At 49.3% G+C, this 15,161-nt stretch overlaps 1 protein-coding gene across 2 annotated transcripts in view; it reads right to left on the reverse strand.

Moving 5' to 3' along the window:
* CRIP3 (cysteine rich protein 3) overlaps window positions 1-15,161 on the reverse strand; it is a 743,798-nt gene that overhangs the window by 242,221 nt on the left and 486,416 nt on the right. The window lies entirely within an intron of this gene.

A 15,161-nucleotide genomic window follows, 5' to 3' on the forward strand; every position in this document is an offset into this window, starting at 1 on the left:
CCAGGAAATGTAATCTGCCCTACAAGATGTTACAGCTACTTCTAGTACTGGCGAGGAGGAGGGTGGCCATCACGTGGATGGGGCAGAGGGCCCCGGAGATGTCACACTGGCTTAGAGATGTGGGGGAATGGTCCCTGGCAGAGGAAACCTTTATGCAGACTGTGCGTAGGGATGTGAAACTGCAGGACGACCTGCTTGCGTGGAGAATGATGCGAGTGCTGGGTGAGGCGGCCGAAGATTCGGATGGCACGAGTGCGGAGTTGTTCACCCCTGGGGATACGGAGTCTGAGGATGAGGACGGGGAGGGCGGTAGAGAGGGAGGGGGAAACTGGTGAGTTGGGGGAGTGTCTGATCGCACGCACACATGTAAGTTACAACTGGGAAATCTTATGTCTTGTATCTCAAGGAGTCATTCCTAATGTACGCACCGACCACTGCTATGCCTGCCTATAGGAGTGCCATAATGAGGTGGACGACCTGGGTACACATGTTTTAGCCATGAATGCCGAAGTTTTGGGGGGGGGGGGTGCCTTTGGGGAGTTGGGGGGTAAACTGTATTGAAGATACTCGAAAGAAAAAGCAGATCAGAATATCCTGCAGTGCAGTCGCAGGGCTAGGTTCAGGACCTGGCTTCTATGCTACCAGATACCGTCGCCCGGCCCTCGGGTTGTGGGCTGATGGGCCGTGTATGCAGAAAAATGTACTATGACATAATGTGGTTGTTCTCCTGTGACTGTTGACGCAACTGTTATATGCTCTCATTGTCTGCACCAAAAATAAAGGTTTAAAAAAAAAAAAAAAAAAAAAAAAGATTCACAACAGCCCTGTACTCTTTATGAGGACAGGGTACTAAGCACAAACCAAATCTCTTAGGAAAATACTTCAAGTGCACAATTAAAACAAGTGTCCGAGGACACGGAAAGTTTAGTGGTCTCGGGCGGACCCGATAAGGCAAGTCGGAAGCGAGGGACTCAGGACCCTAGAGTAAGGAGGCTATGCAGGCACCGAAATGCCGAAGTTACCTAGCCACGAGGGCTGCGGCTGCACAAGTCTTACAGGCGTCGGGGGTCTTCGCTGACGAGCCAGGAGCCGGAAGAAAAGGAGTTGCTGGCCGGCGACCAGTGATGAATAGTTCGTAGAGATCCAAGCCTGGATCAGAGATCGATGACACCTGAAAGCAGAGGGGACCAAGTTCGTACTACTAGCCAGTAGTCAGAGGGTACCAGGAGGGCACCGGTTGGCCGTCACCTCGACCAGGTGAGTGGGCGACGCTAGGCTCTGCAGTCTCACGGACCAGGAGGCGTTGTCGGCGACCAGGATGGAGGTGCGAGCTGTCCCACGAAGGATGATGCTGTCGGCGTCGCTGGGCCCAGGATTGGGGCAACAAGCCTTGGCAGATCTCAGGGCCACGTGGTAGGCCTAAGATGGCGTCTTGAATGGACCAGGAGGGTCCGGGGTGCTCCTCTCGGAAAAGGGAGCAAGGGCCGGTCTGGAGCAACCAGACCAGCAGCGTTGTTTGTCGGGTGTCGTCAAGGAAGGGCACAAGCCAGCGGCTAGTGACCAGACAACGTGCTGAGCAGCGAGCAGAAGGGCCCCACGCAGATCGTGGAGATGCTGGGAGACTGCACTTCGGTGCTGGAGCGGCTCAGGGTCGGGGCTTCTCGGACCCCAGAGCACTCACCAGAGAATTGCTTCGATGGTCGTGCTGGTTAAGAAAGCATGCAGGTTTGGATGATGGCCGGCCCCTCGAGGTCTCGTCGCACCCACAGATCACAGCTGAGCTGATGACGTGGGTAGAGGTCAGAGGTGCCAGGGAAGCCGGTTCTCGTCGAGCTGGGCCGTCGGATCCTTGAGGAAGGACTTGCAGCAAACCGCAGAGTTCTTAGATGGTGCCCGCTGATGCAGGGTGACTACTCCTTAGTCACAAGGGAGAAATCTTGAGAAGAGTCTCGAATGTCCTTTCGTAGAAAGTAGTTCTTGATTCAAAGATGATCTAATTTGGAAGGGTCCCCGCTCCGACCTTTATCCTAAAGAAAGGGGTGGGTACATGACTAGGTCCTGCCCTAAGGGTGGGACCAGGAAGGGGGGTAGTTACACCCCTCTCCCCTGCCGGACTTTCCCCAGGCCAGGGCTGGCGCCCCTGGAACTGGTTCTGACCGGCAGATGCGTAGTGAGCACCGGGGTGCCACTCCGCAGTCACCTTCTCGCAAAAGCCCTACCTACCCAGCATACACAAACCCTGTCTGGGACGGTGCGAACACCGCCCTCGACAGGAAACCCTTTGTCCAAGCGCTCCTCGCTGGAAGGACTCCCAGCAGCAGGAGGTCAGACTCGTGTCTGTGGTGGCAGCATCCATTTTGTGGAGCTGAGGCTTTCGTTAACTTTAACCGGGGTTCACAGTTACGTACATGTCGTGTCCCTCTAGAAGGGCGGAATGCTAACCTCGTCTCCAGAATTGGTGAGAGGGCAGCATCCCGATTCGTATGACACCTTACTCGACATGCCTTGATAACGCGACACCGAAGTTACCGATGTGGTACGCGTTATCATGGAACAGCCATTGGGTCTTGATTCCGCAAGCTGCAACCGGGCTCGGCTCGGGCCAGAACCTAGTTCACACGAGCCCACGCACTCTGCCTTCAGGATTGTCAAGACCTGCCATAGGAGTGACTGATAGGAACTCGGGTGTCCATTGTATGGTTAGATATAGAGCTACTATACCTAAAGCAAAGGGTGATTACACGACTTTGCCCCAGCTGTCATGCAGCCAGTTGTGTCAAATTTAGGAGGCCAGCCAGGGGTGGCATAATACATGCTGCAGCCCCTGGCGGCCCTGGGTACACCTATGCCCTGAGTTACAGGGTCTGATAAGGTGGCCCAGTACCAATTGGTAAATGCACCTAGGGTACATATCGTAATTTAGAAAGAGAACAGCCAGGCTGTGGGTCTGATTAGCAGGCCCACAGCCAGAGAAAGTCGTAAACCAGTGAAACAAAAGCAAAAAATCTGGGTGATCATAGGATTGCAGACCCTACTCTCCTACACTTTGTATCAAAACTCCTTTCCCTATTGCTAGGTATATTGCTGCCACCAGTGGGCTCTAGCCCACATAATTCTTGCTCTCTAGCAAAGGCAAGTCTCTCTTTGGCCAGGGCAAGTTCTTCCCTTTCAATCCTCAGTTTGACTTCCCTCTCTTTAGCTTCATAGATTCTCCTCTGAGGGGAGGTTATCCTCCTCAGAGCAGAGTTCTGAGAGCCATTTGTTTGAATGGATCTGTTAGAGCCTCTTGATAAGAGACCTAACTCGTCCACTCCCAATGTTAAGCTGGCTTGAGAGGGGTCCCAGGGTTCCCCTAGTACCATTCTCATGCCTGCTTAAGTTGGACCTGGTTAGTCTGCTGACTTCTACCTGTCCCTTGTCTGCCTCATCCCCTGACAACTCATCCTCATCCTCATCCTCAGCATCATCTGCCTCCTGGAGGGGATGGTCATGGTTATCAAAGGGACCCTGTAAGGATGGCATACTCCCATCTGGATTAGAAGGGTCTGGGTTACCAGCCCTCCTGGCATCATAAGTCTCTAAGAGACCAATCAGAAATGGGATTGTGGGGTTAGACCCCTGTTTTAGCTTCCTGGAGGTACACACTTGTCTCATCTCCTGGAAGCTAAGAGCAGCATATCTGGAAGTGGGGACCTGTGGAGGGTCCACTGACACAAGGGGAGACTCAGAGTTTCCTCCTTTGTCTGACATGCTGATTCTAGTGTGGTGTAAGTGATGCACCTACCTACACTATGTGTTTGCCTACTGATCCCTTGCTAAGAGTTTCAGCCAAGGTGTGCTAAGCCTTGAGGAGCTGCAACAGCTGGTTCAGTAGAACTCAGAGTATTCTAAGCTAAGTTATATGTACCTAAAAGTACTTATGTGATCTTTCAACAAGATATTCTTAGGATACGTGTGGTAAAACAACAGCAAGCTCAAATCCCAACCGCTGCTCACCAATGTGAGAAGTTGGCTTGATATATAATGTTCACTATTCTAGTGAACACTTTGTATCAGTCCAAACAACCCTTATTGATGATTGGTTGTAAGTCAACCTTATAGACCAGCTATCCTAGTAGCGTGGATACGAGCAGTCTAAGGCTAAAGACTCAAGAGGGCGTGTTAAGCCAGCTGTTATACCACACATGTACCCCTTGAACACCCAGTGAAAGGACACCACACAAGTGTTATGAAAATAAACAGTGTATTTATTAAATCACAACAGCCCTGTACTCTTTATGAGGACAGGGTACTAAGCACAAAACAAAACTCTTACGAAAATACTTAAGTTAGCACAGTATATACAAATGCCCGAGGGGCACGGAGAACCATATACTCTGAAAGTGGAATGCGAAATTACTAGCAGGTAAGTACAGTACTAATAGGCTTTGGAATCGCTAGGTCTTGACTATAGAATCTTCAGATTACTTCTAGGAGGCCTAGGGGACTCGGGTGCAGAGTGTGCACTCTCACGCGTGATGCGGGACAAAGTCTATGGTAGCTAGATTTCAGAAAGTTAGTGTTCTCGGGCGAACCCGACCTGGTAGGAGGAAAACGAAAGTGGATTCGGACCCTTGGATAGTGAGGCTATGCTGGGGCACCGAAATGCCGAAGTTACCTAGCCCAGGGGCTGCAGCTGCATAGGTCTCAAAAGACGTCGGGAATCCTCGTAGACGGACCAGGAGCCTGGAAGAAAGATGCTGGCAGGCGACCAGTGAAGAGAGTTCGAAGTGATCCAAGCCTGGATCTTGAAGAGAGATGACACCTGAAAGCAGAGGGGACCAAGTTCGTGACTACTAGCCAGTAGTCAGGTGGCACCAGGAGGGCACCGGATGGTAGTCACCTCGACTAGGTGAGTGAGTGACGCTGTGCTCTGCAGATCTCACGGACCAGGAGGCGTTGTCGGCGACCAGGATGGAGGAGCGAGCTGTCCCACGATGGATGAAGCTGTCGGCGCCGCTGGACCCAGGATTGGGCAACAAAGCCTTGGCAAATTCAAGCCCACGCGGTGGACTCAAAATGGCGCCTGGAGTGGACCAGGAGGGTCCGGGGTGCTTCTCTCGTGGAAGGAAGCAAGGGCCAGTCTGGAGCAACCAGACCAGCAGCAGTGATGTCGTCGGGCGTCGTGAAGAAGGCCACAAGCCAGCCGGCTAGTAGCCACACAACGCGGTGAGCAGGCAAAAGCAGAATGGCCCCACGCAGATCATGGAGATGCTGGAGGGCTGATCTTCGGTGCTGGAGCTGCTCAGGGTGGGGGCTTCTCGGACCCCAAAGCACTCACCAGTGGAGCACACGGTGGGCTCGTTGCAAAGAAGTCGTGCAGTCTTGGCGATCGTCGGTCCCTCGAGGTCTCGTCGCACTCACGGTTCTCAGCTTGGCTGTAGAGGTGAGTAGAGGTCAGAGGTGCCAGGGAAGCCGGGTCTCGTCGAGCTGGGCAGTCGGATTCCGGAGGAAGGACTTGCAGAAGACCGCAGTGTTCTAGGATGGTGCCTGCGGATGCAGGGTGACTACTCCTTAGCCACAAGGGAGAATCTTGAAGAAGAAATCTTGATTTCCTTTCGCAGAAAGTCGTGTCTTGATTCCAAAGATGATCTAATTTGAACAGGGGGCCCGCTCCTATCTTTATACTAAGAAAAGGGGCTGATCCGGTGACTTGGTCCTGCCTATGGGTGGGACTAGGAGGGGGGTGGTTACACCCCTCTCCCATGCCGGACTTTCCCCAGGCCAGGGGCTGGTGTGCCCCTGGAACTGGTTCTGACCGGCCTATGCGTAGTGAGCACCGGGGTGCCACTCAGCAGTCACCTTCCTGTAAAGCCCTGCCTACCCAGGATACACAAAACCCTGTCTGGGATGGTGCTAGCACCGCCCCTGACAGGAAACCCTTTGTCCAGGCTCCCCTCGCTGGAAGGACTCCCAGCTGCAGGGGGTCAGACTTGTGTGTGTGGTGGCAGCGTCCATTTTGTGGAGCTGAGGCTTCGCTTAACTTTAACCGGGGTTCACAGTCACATACATGTTGTGTCCCTCTAGAAGGGTGGAATGCTAACCCCGTCGCCAGAATTGGCGAGGGGTTAGTATTCCAATTCGTATGACACCTTACTCGACATGTTTTGATAAAGCAATACCAGAGATAGCATTTAACCGCGAGGATTATAATGCACTTAAGAGTATATGGTATGCGTTATCATGGAACAGCTATTAGGACTTGGTTCCGCAAGCTGCAGACAGGCTCAGCTCATGCCAGAGCACCATCTCACACGATTCCAAGCACTCTGCCTTCAGGATTGTCAAGGCCTGCCATAGGAGTGACTGATAGGAATCTGTGTGTCCATTTTTAGGGTTAGATATAGGTATACTATATCTACAGCAAAGGGTGATTACACGACTTTGCCCCAGCTGTCATGCAGCCAGTTGTGTCAAATTTAGGAGGCCAGCCAGGGGTGGCATAATACATGCTTCAGGCCCTGGGTACACCTATGCCCTGAGTTACAGGGTCTGATAAGGTGGCCCAGTACCAATTGGAAATGTACCTAGGGTACCTGGAACCCATTTTACAGAGCGAGCAGTAGGCCTGGGGTCCTGATTGGCAGGATCCCAGGTCGATTATGTCCAAAACCAGCTAAAACACAGGGCAAAAAGTTGGGGGCAACCATAGTCAGGAGGTACCTTCCTACAAATGTGTGCTCCAAAGAGTGATTCGCCATCATATGGCATATCAAGACTTTTTGCTTGAACTTCCTGACGGAAGGAGGTCGAGCGCAACCAACCTTGCCTACGTAAGACAGCCGCTCCAGCGAGCTGCCAAAATCTAGTGCAGGCCACATCTACAGCACAATCAATCAATTATTCAGATGTTCTTTCTCCTTTCTTAAGAGGCTGTAAAGCTTCCGCCTTGGAAGCATCCGGAAGCAATGCCACATAGGCGGACATTTCTGCCCAAACTTGACGGTCATAACGACCCAAGAAGGCCATAGCAGTAGCCACCCTCACAGTAGTGGAAGACATCGATGAAAACTTGCGCCCTATAGCATCCAGGAGACGGCCCTCCCGGTCCGGAGGAGCTGTAATAGTAGATGCAGGATTCCGGGATCCCCTCTGAGCTGCCTGTGTAACAACCGAATCTGGCTTCGGCTGGCCAATGAGGCATGCTGGAGATCGGACCGGCGCCTTCTACTTCTTTTCCAACCGTAGCAATTGGGCCAGCAAAGAATTTGGAGTCTTCATGAGTTTCACTCCTTCTGCCCAGATGAAATCTATAATTGGAACAGTATGAATCGGCGTTTCCCTCCATCAACACATGTAGCTACAGTTCCATCAGTCTTGACCCCTATCACAGAACTGCCAGCTGTTCCTTCAGTACCTCCACCGCCTGCTACCATTCAGAGACACACATTAATTCAAGTACACGCTACTGTGTATCCTGATGAGGACTAGGAGAACCCTCCGGAGCGAGAGGATGGAGAGGTTACGGATGTGGATGGTGATGATCAGATGGCGCAGTGGGACGAATATCGGGCACAGACACCATCCCCATCTCAAGTGAAGCCGGGGAATTCTCCGCCGGTGGATATTGCAAGCTTCTATCAATTGATGGATAGAGCGGCTCAGCGTTTTAAGCTGCCACGAGTGCAAAGAGAGGAAGATTGTTTCCTCTATGATTTCAAGAGCCAACCATTCAAACAGATTATAGTCGTCCAACATAGATTGGAGGTTTGAAATCAGCGAAAAAAGGCAACATCGCAGCCGGCATTTGAGTCTGAACCTCATCATGTTGGCTATACTGCTCCTCCTCATCATTACTGAACTCCTGACACTTTATAATTAAGTCTGATGGACTTCAAGCCACAGTCCTATTCCACAGTTCATGCACGTCCTATTCAGACTCCTGATCTGAGTCTGTTGCAAACAAAGGAGAGGGTGGTAGTGCCACACTACTTTCAGGAAAGGTTGTAACCTTATCTGACTTGCTGGAAGACAGTGGCAGCAAAGGTAGCGAGGCAAAAGTAGACGGTACTGCCTTTTCTACAGTTTTAGACTCCTTCGTCGATGGTAATCCTTCCGTCGACGGTGCTGTTGGAGACATAGACAATGCTACGGTCTTTGCGGTCTTCGACGAAACAGTCGTCGACGGAGACTTAGTCGACGAGGCTGTCGTCGACGGTGACGTCGTGGACGGCAATGGTGCAGGCGATGTAACCTGCGTCGACGTATATGTCGACGGAACCTTCGTTTTCATCTTCTTCGTCGACTGAATAACCGTCGACGGGACAGTCATCGACAGAACACTCGTCGACAGAACACTTGTCGTCGAAGGCGTCGACGAAACAAACGTCTTCACACCCTTCGTCGACGTCAATGGACGGCGAAGGTTTCTTAGTCGGCGAAGATTAAATAGGGATAAATCGACGACAGTCTTTGAACTGAGAGTTACCTTCATCGTCGACGATGACGTCGACGAAAGGGCCGTAGACGATCCAGATGCAAGCGTCGTTGTGACCGTCATCGTCGATTTCGAACCAGAGACAGCAAATTTCGTCGACGGAGCTGTAGACAACACCGTCGTCGACTAAAAATCAGTTTTCCTCACAGAAAAACTTGAGGAAGATGCAGCAGGAGCCTGAGAGCCAGATCTCGTGGGCCCAGAAGTGGTAGGAAGTAGTGAAGACACCGCAGGGGCCAAGGAAAGAGACATTCTGCTTTTCTTTAAATATGGAGAAGGCAACTCCTGCACACTACCACGCTTGGAGGCTGCTTGGGAATGGCCAGAAACAAGACTTTCAGCATCAGAAAGTACATTATCTTTATACTTTAGTCTTTGAAGCCAGATGAGTAAACGGCCTTCCCTGTCCTTTAAAGTCTTTGTGGAGAAAGTTCTACAAAACTTACAGCTCCTCACCTCATGGTCCGGGTAAAGACAGTAAATACACTTACTGTGTGGGTCCTCAGAAAAAAAAAGTCTCAGCTCTCCACAGGATGAACAAGCTCTGAAAAGAGACTTCTTACTTGGAGACATGTTTGTTGAACCAGGAAACACCTGAAGAAGAGAGAAAACTGAGCAGAGCTCAGGGAGACTCCCTTACACACGACGTGCGGTAGAAAATCTGAGGTGCTGAGCTCTGAGGAGAAGGTTCTAGAGGGTTGCTGTCGCCTGATTGGCTGCAGTTTGGACCAACATAATGACAGGGATAGACTGAAAATTTTTTTTCCTTTCCCATGCATTCCTATGTAGAAATATGTGTAGGTAGGTTATGCCCTTTTCTGATCCATATTTCAGGTTTTATGTGGTTACATATATATATTATATATGCATATTATTTCTATTTTATTTACCGTGGGACTCCCACTCCGACGACGGGGAACTATTCAAGCATGTGAATCTATGAAAGACACCCTAATACTGGAGAAGTGCAAATTCTGCCCCCTCAACAGTGACGATGTGTCAGTTTTGCTACACGCAGACATGAGAGGTGTGGGGGTTCTAATGGTTTAAGCACCTGGGTCCACTACCTATGGACAAGGCACATGAGTAGATGGTGAGACTTTGATAACCCAGAGTCTCAAAAACAGAAGGCAAGCCAACAAAGCCATTGGAGATCACCCTGGGTACAAGTGGAGTCCAGGCCATCCTCAAAAGGGTCAGAGGGAAGCAGACAACAGCACAGCAGAGAAAGCAGTTCAAGAGCAGCAGTACAGCAGAGTGACAGTCCTTGTACTAGCACAGCAGTCCTAATGGTTTCTTTACAGCACCAGACGGGTCTCATTTGGTGGGATCAGAGACCCAGTACTTATACCCAGTTGTGCCTTTGAAGTGGCGCTGACTTCAAAGAAGAGTCTTTGAAGTGCAGAGAGGTCTTTCTTCCTAGCCCTAGCTCCAGACTCCCTACAAGAAGCAATCAAATGACACTGCCTATTCAGGTGCAAGTCTCCTCTCTCCCATCCGGTCAGAAGGCAGATGGATGCTTAAGATATTCATTTGTGTTGCGGTCTAGAGGGAATGCACAAGGTCAGGCAGTCACCCACCCAGACATGTACTGGAGACATGCTGCAGGCACAAAGCTTTAAGAGCAGACACATGCCACTTTCAAAAAGTGGTATTTCTAAAATAGTAATGTTAAATCCAACTTTACCAGTAAAGAGATTTATCATTATCATTCCAAAGATATAAAACATGATAGAACTATCAGGCATTACAGCTTAAAAGCAATAAGGAATTCCCAATGTTAACCTATGAGAGTAGTAGGGCTCTGTAGTGTGAGAAGGTGGCCTGATATGCAGTGCTCACTATTCTAGTGAACACTATGTATCAGTCCAGCAACCCTTATTGATGATTGGTTGTAAGTCAACCTTATAGACCAGCTATCCTAGTAGCGTGGATACGAGCAGTCTAAGGCTAAAGACTCGAGAGGGCGTGTTGAGCCAGCTGTTACACCACACATATACCCCTTGAATACCAAGTGAAAGGACACCACACAAGTGTTATGAAAATAAACAAGATATTTATTAAGAATCACAACAGCCCTGTACTCTTTATGAGGACAGGGTACTAAGCACAAAACAAAACTCTTACGAAAATACTTAAGTTAGCACAGTATATACAAATGCCCGAGGGGTACGGAAAAACAATATACTCTGAAAGTGGAATGCGAAATTACTAGCAGGTAAGTACAGTACTAATAGGCTTTGGAATCGCTAGATCTTGACTATAGAATCTTCAGATTACTTCTAGGAGACCCAGGGGACTCGTGTGCAGAGTGTGCACTCTCACGCATGATGCGGGACAAAGTCTATGGTAGCTAGTAATGACAAAGTTAGTGTTCTCGGGCGAACCCGACCTGGTAGGAGGAAAACGAAAGTGGATTCTGACCCTTGGATAGTGAGGCTATGCTGGGGCACCGAAATGCCGAAGTTACCTAGCCCAGGGGCTGCAGCTGCATAGGTCTCAAAAGACGTCGGGAATCCTCGTAGACGGACCAGGAGCCTGGAAGAAAGAAGTTGCTGGCAGGCGACCAGTGAAGAAAGTTCGATGGATCCAAGCCTGGATCGAAGGAAGATGACACCTGAAAGCAGAGGGGACCAAGTTCGAGACTACTAGCCAGTAGTCAGGTGGCACCAGGAGGGCACCGGATGGTAGTCACCTCGATTAGGTGAGTGGGTGACGCTGTGCTCGCAGATCTCACGGACCAGGAGGCGTTGTCGGCGACCAGGATGGAGGAGCGAGCTGTCCCACGAAGATTGAAGCTGTGGGCGTCGCTGGACACAGGATTGGGCAACAAAGCCTTGGCAAATTCAAGCCCACGCGGTGGACTCAAAATGGCGTCTGGAGTGGACCAGGAGGGTCCGGGGTGCCTCTCTAGAAGAAGGAAGCAAGGGCCAGTCTGGAGCAACCAGACCAGCAGCAGTGATGTCGTCGGGCGTCGTGTAGAAGGCCACAAGCCAGCCGGCTAGTAGCCACACAGCGCGGTGAGCACGCAAAAGCAGAAGGGCCCCACGCAGATCGTGGAGATGCTGGAGGGCTGATCTTCGGTGCTGGAGCTGCTCAGGGTTGGGGCTTCTCGGACCCCAAAGCACTCACCAGTGGAGCACACGGTGGGCTTGTTACAGTCTTGGCGATCGTCGGTCCCTCGAGGTCTCGTCGCACTCACAGTTCTCAGCTTTGCTGTAGAGGTGAGTAGAGGTCAGAGGTGCCAGGGAAGCCGGGTCTCGTCGAGCTGGGCAGTCGGATTCCGGAGGAAGGACTTGCAGCAGACCGCAGTGTTCTTAGGATGGTGCCCGCTTGATGCAGGGTGACTACTCCTTAGCCACAAGGGAGAATCTTGAAGAAGGAAATCTTGATGCCTTTCGTAGAAAGTCGGGTCTTGATTCCAAAGATGATGTAATTTGAACAGGGGGCCCGCTCCCATCTTTATACTAAAAAAGGGGGCTGACCCGGTGACTAGGTCCTGCCTATGGGTGGGACTAGGAGGGGGGTGGTTACACCCCTCTGCCATGCCGGACTTTCCCCAGGCCAGGGGCTGGTGTGCCCCTGGAACTGGTTCTGACCGGCCTATGCGTAGTGAGCACCGGGGTGCCACTCAGCAGTCACCTTCCTGTAAAGCCCTGCCTACCCAGGATACACAAAACCATGTCTGGGACGGTGCTAGCACCGCCCCTGACAGGAAACCCTTTGTCCAGGCTCCCCTCACTGGAAGGACTCCCAGCTACAGGGGGTCAGACTCGTGTCTGTGGTGGCAGCATCCATTTTGTGGAGCTGAGGCTTCGTTTAACTTTAACCGGGGTTCACAGTTACATACATGTCGTGTCCCTCTAGAAGGGTGGAATGCTAACCCCGTCGCCAGAATTGGCGAGGGGTTAGTATTCCAATTCGTATGACACCTTACTCGACATGTTTTGATAAAGCAATACCAAAGTTAGCATTTAACCGCGAGGATTATAATGCACTTAAGAGTATATGGTATGCGATATCATGGAACAGCTATTAGGACTTGGTTCCGCAAGCTGCAGACAGGCTCAGCTCATGCCAGAGCACCATCTCACCCGATTACAAGCACTCTGCCTTCAGGATTGTCAAGGCCTGCCATAGGAGTGACTGATAGGAATCTGTGTGTCCATTTTAGGGTTAGGTATAGGTATACTACACCTACAGCAAAGGGTGATTACACGACTTTGCCCCAGCTGTCATGCAGCCAGTTGTGTCAAATTTAGGAGGCCAGCCAGGGGTGGCATAATACATGCTGCAGCCCCTGGCAGCCCTGGGTACACCTATGCCCTGAGTTACAGGGTCTGATAAGGTGGCCCAGTACCAATTGGTAAATGCACCTAGGGTACATGTTGTAATTTAGAGAGAGAACAGCCAGGCTGTGGGTCTGATTGGCAGGCCCACAGCCAGAGAAAGTCGTAAACCAGTGAAACAAAAGCAAAAAATCTGGGTGATCATAGGATTGCAGACCCTACTCTCCTACATGTAAGTGAGAAACGAATTGGGGTGTTTTTCACTACCAGAACAAGCAGAACTTAACCCCTTCCAGGCTCACGACGAGCTGGGCTCGTCATGGTGTAGCCTCCTCGCACACTGATGACGAGCTGGGCTCGTCAAGAATAATGGGATTTATGGAATGTCAGCATATGAGGGGAATTCAACTAGCGCGGATGTGGTTAAAAGTACATGTCCAACTTTTTACTTACAGAGCACCCTGCCCTAAGGGCAACCTAGGGTCTAACTAAGGGGTGACGTGTAATAAAAGGAGAGTTTGAGGCTTGGCAGGGGATTATAAAAGCAGAGTCAACATGGCAGTAAAACTGCAAACATAGGACCTGCAGTGGCAGGCCCAAGACATGTGTAAAGGTCTACTTGTGTAGGTGACACAATCAGTGCTGCTGAGCCATTTTTTTTAATGCATCTTTGTTATTTTTAGGGTCTCCCAAGATATGATTTTTTATGTCCGGAGGATGGTCTCGGAAACGCAAGAATAGAGACCGAAACGTCGACGATTGCTTTTTCTACCGGATAATAAATTAGATTGTAAATAGGTAGAAAAGCTTCTGCAATTGTTGTATAGAGATTTTTGTAGATCGATTTATTTGTATGTTCTCTTACAACGTTGTATATCTATCATGTCCCCTTGTAACAAATATTAAATCCAAATACTCTTTCATATACACCCTTTCTTTTGCTCTCTTTTGTCTCAAAAAGATCACTGTTCAGTGACAAACAGAAATTAACTTAAAAAGACATTTGTCACAGTTGTTGTGCATTAACGGCATCAAATATATCAGGTCGTACAATTGTAGATATTTAAAATAATATTTGAAACATTAAGACAATTAAAACCCTTGAAGGTTCAAGTACCATAACACGCTGAGCCATCAAGAGCATTTAATTTTCAGGCCCTGGGAGTGCACCCTACTAGCTGCTTTAGATACATTAAATCTCCCAAATGTAGATAAACCAATGTTACGATGTTTAGGGAGGAAGAACATGCAATTTAGGACTTCTCAGCAGTAAAGTGCTCAGAGTATCAAGGCCAACAAATAGATTACAGCAAAAAGGAGGTCAGCAAACAAAGGTTTTGGGAGAAAGCCACCCTAAGGCTGACCGATCAAACACCACTTCAGTGTATACTACTCCACTGTGTCCCACTTCAGTGTCTACTACTCCACTGTTTGACATTCCACCCATTAAGCTGCACAACACTCCACTCTCTGCTATCCTACTGTATGCCACTCCACTATCTGCAATTCCACTCTATGCCACTCCACGCTACATTATTAGATTGTACACATGTACACTATACCAAACTCTAGTTTAGGACAATCCTCTGTATAGTATTCCACTGTATGCCAACTCTACTGTACACCAAACTACTCTATTCCACTTTATGCCACTCCAGTCTACTGCACTCCATTCTACTCTACGCCAGTTCACTATATACCTCTCCACTCTACAATACTTTAGTCTACACCATTAAACTCTATCCTGTCCCGCTCTACCCACTCTGTTCTACGCCACTCCAGTTTATGCAATTACCATCTACATTACTCCAATGAACGCTATACCACTGTACGGAACTCCAGTGTAAACACTTCACTCAAAGCTATTCCACTGTATCTTATTCCACAGTACACCACTAATATTTATCTCACTACGCCAATCCACTGTACGCAACTGCACTATACCATACTTTACTGTCTGCCACTCCATTCTACAGCACTTCACTGTATGCGATTAGACAGTACATAACTCCACTGTACCACTGCACTATACATTACACTCAGATTGCAGTGTACAACACTGTCCTCCATTCTACTGTATGCCCTACAACACGCCACTAGAAGACAACTATATGTTTTAAAATACATTTACATTCAAAATAAAAACAAAAACGTTAAAATGTAAAGAAAAGAAAACAAAGATTAAAGTTTATAGTTCGGAACACTATTGAGTCTTTCTATACAAGCCAAACCTAAACTACACAATGTTTAAACATTCTAAAGTGATACATAAATACCTTGCATTTATAATTTACACACCACCTTTAAATTATCAAATGTATGCTTTACAAACCAACCTTAAACTACACAAAAATGATCAGTTCCAAAGTTATATGTTTAATTTATGTTATGCAACA

The sequence above is a fragment of the Lissotriton vulgaris genome, chromosome 6 (genome assembly GCF_964263255.1).
Source record: "Lissotriton vulgaris chromosome 6, aLisVul1.2, whole genome shotgun sequence".
NCBI lineage: Eukaryota > Metazoa > Chordata > Amphibia > Caudata > Salamandridae > Lissotriton > Lissotriton vulgaris.